Source organism: Morone saxatilis, unplaced genomic scaffold (genome assembly GCF_004916995.1).
Source record: "Morone saxatilis isolate NCDOM2014 unplaced genomic scaffold, NCSU_SB_2.0 Contig8, whole genome shotgun sequence".
Lineage (NCBI taxonomy): Eukaryota > Metazoa > Chordata > Actinopteri > Moronidae > Morone > Morone saxatilis.
Genome location: NW_023340257.1, coordinates 12,125,638 through 12,129,273, shown reverse-complemented (window position 1 = coordinate 12,129,273; position 3,636 = coordinate 12,125,638).

Sequence of the window (3,636 nt, the reverse complement as noted above, 5' to 3'; positions counted from 1 at the left end):
TGCAGCGTTTTGAATTAATTGGAGCGTCTTAATGGACTTATTAGGGCAACCTGATAATAAAGAGTTGCAGTAATCCAGCCTTGAAGTAACAAATGCATGGATTAGTTTTTCTGCATCTGTCTGTGATACAGTGTAGGATAACTGTCCAGCTGTGTTGTATTGTGTGTCTTTTATTCATTCTGTGCAGGGATCTCTTTCCCTAAATACAAAAAAGAAAAAGCAGTTTAGTGGTGATGTATGTGACTAATCTGAGTCCTCTGGGAATGATAATAAAGGGTATTTGTCTAATAGTAACACAGTGAGAGCCAAATGTGGGTTCAACATATACTTTACTACACCATGGTGTAAACAAAGGAACGAAAAAGGAAATGTCTTTATATCCTGCATACATGGGTATTATGTTGTGTTAAATGGCTTGAATATGTGTGTAACTAGATCTGCTCTCTTTTCATCTCCCCCATGAAATAAACAACAAATAGATTAGTCTTAAATAAATTAGAGGACAACAATGGAGGCTGTAGGAGGAAGTGTTAGATTAGATAGAAGGGGACTGAGGTTTTGTCAAAGACAGAGGAGAAAGAGAGAGATGGGAGAAGAAAGAGGAATGTGGATAGAGGAGAGGGAGAAAACAGGGATGAAAGAGAGAGATGATGATGGACAAAAGACATCGAAAGAGTTGAGAGAGCCAAGACTTACTTCCATCTTCTTACTTCTCATGCTGTCCTTTTATAATACGGACAAGCGTGGACCTACTCAGGCATGTAATCACCCATTAATGAAGGCACACAGATAGTTTACAAGGAGATGAGAGTGACACAAATGTACTGCTGTACTACTGAACTGGATATTGAAGATACTCCACCTGAGCGGGTGAGGGAATAAAGAGGGAGACAGGGTACAGATACAGACAGTGATAACACAGAAGCCCCTTTACACCAAAGAGATGGTCATGTGTAACTTCTTCTGCGAGTGTTTGTTTTATAGTTATGTATAAAATGTAAAGGTATAAAATGTGGAGACACATGGACGCAGATAAGATGGATGTGCATCTACATTACGTACAAGATACAATCATTTAGAAAAATGGCAGATAAGGAATATTAGAAATGTTAATTTGTCCAAAATAACATGATCTATATGAACTGTTGTACCACCTAATGTGAAACCAAATTAAGAAAACATTATGTAACATATTGCATGCTTAACCTAGAAATGTTATGACATTTGCCTCTATGCAGTGTCATTCAGGAAGATTCAAGGGAATTTCAACATGTTTTCAAAGGAAAAAATACAATACTAGCCTATAAGGGGACTATCATTTACACATGACATGGCAGGGGGAAAAAAACAGTGAGAACTGATGAGAGGTGTGAAAGGGGACTGGAGAAAGAGAGGAGAGAATGGGTGAGATAGATGTACCACAAGAGGGCTCTGTGTCCGTCACAGATAGAGGACACACACACTGAAGTCTATCTACAATGCAGGAGCTTTTCTCATCAAACACGTGTAATGCCATCTGAACAAGAGGCTCGACTAATCAACTCGGAGGTAGGTGTTCCCTGTGTGTACGGTCTGATGCAGGCCTGGTAATAGAGTGCCAGGAATCACTGGATTAACATGACAAAGACCTTCTCTGATGCTCAAAGAAAGACCAGATAGCAAAGTAGTAATCCTCAAACAGCCCACATTAAAGCAGGCTGTGTTTCTAAAGACATGTTACATTTGTGTTAGGCATGTATCTGCACCATTTTGGCTTTAAATAAGGGCACCCACTTTTCATCTGTCACAGTCCAGAGTTTACTAGGTACTAAAATAACTGAAAATATCCCATCATGTTTTAATCTTTATCTTTGTTATGTCTTTTACAGGAACAATGCACATGTGGTTCCTTCGTCAGATCATAAATTATCCATTAAATAACAATACAGCAGACAACATGTTAATTGAGAACATGTGAAGGCAGGTAAAGCATGAAAAAAACAGTCTCTACGGACATCATGGCAGAGGCAAGGAGACCGAAGAGGACATTAATGGAGCAAGCGGAGAAAAGAATGAATCTCAGACTGGCTTTGGTGAGAGAAAATAAACGGCTGCAAGACAGACACCAAGCTGGCCTTCTTGCTGTTGGACGACTATGTAATATTAGCTGGCTTGCTATGTTTTGTGTTGTTGCACTTTCTTGATATTTGACTGTGTTAGTAAAGTTGTTGTTTTTGATCATAAGTAGTGCAATTAGAAATGTAGTACAGCTGTCCATAGTTACGACAGTGGCAAGTGAGATGCAATGTAGGGGCATCAAATTGCAAGGAATACCCATTCTTACATTATGTTGCTTTCATAAAAGGGCAAGAAATATGCAAAGCAGAAAATATATTCAAAGCATTTATGACACTACAATGATTGATTTTATGATTTTGTAGTACCCCAGATTTCACAGGGAGAGATGCTACCCAATACACACACACACAGGAATCTAGGGATTAAAGTGCACCTCTCCAACACAATGGCACAATTAAGAAAGTGATGTAACTTTCTTAGATTTAGACTTAGACTAAGATTTCCTCCTTATGATATTTTCACTGAGTAAACGCATATAAAAAAAGTTCCTAGGTAAAGTTTACACATGGCCAGTAGACTCAAAACACGCTCAGTGATCATACAGTATATATGTTGAATGCAGCACAGACTTATTAGTTGGTTAGTTTTTATTTCATCTTTATCATCTTTGTAACGAAGTCTACATTTTTGTGCAACATTTGTTCTCTGCATTTTGGAATATGAGGCAGAATGATCAGCCTCGTTTAAAGTGATGACAAGCTGCTGGTTAAGCAATAGAGGGGAAGAAAGAGGACAGAAAGAGAGAGAGAGATAGGGAGAGGAAGGGAGAAAGAGAGCAAAAGCAAGAGATGACAGAAAGCGAGGCAGAGGTCTGTTTTTATTGGACTGTTTCTGGAAGCAACAAATGTTCCCTTAACTTTACAGGGGAAAATTCTCCCACAAAGATTTTTACAGACTATAGCAGAGAATACGCAGGGAAGAGAGAGGAGAGGAGAGGAGAGGAGAGAGGAGTTTTACCCCCGTATGAGCTGGCATTTGTAGAGCCAAACAAATGGGGATTTCCATTCAAATAAGCCCTGTCCATAGGCCATTTAGCTGGTACACTTCCGAAAGCTGACAGAATCGTTCATAGTTATGTAATGGAAATTAGCAGTAGTGGAGACTCACTGATTTGTTACCATAACAATGGACTCTTTTGGCGAAACATTTCGTTGTATAAAGCTTTGTTGGTGGTACAGGCTGAGACAACATGAAATATCAGCTGGACGATCAGTGGAACCACGCAGTCAAAACGATGATGTTTCCCCCCTCAGGAGTATTAAGAACAAATTTCACATGAGAGATTGCTCATAGTGACATCTTGCAAGAAATTTCCCATGACGCAGTTTTGTGGTCTACCACCTGGGCTAAACTCTGCTTTTCTTTATCTCCACCATTACAAAAAGACACGCAGACAGTGGTGGACTCTCTTATGCTGAAACAGTTCCAAACCCTGGTTAAGATTAAAGTCGTTTTATTATGTGACACATATTTAATGTATAGCTACACCTCTGTAATAAAACCACACAGGGAACTATT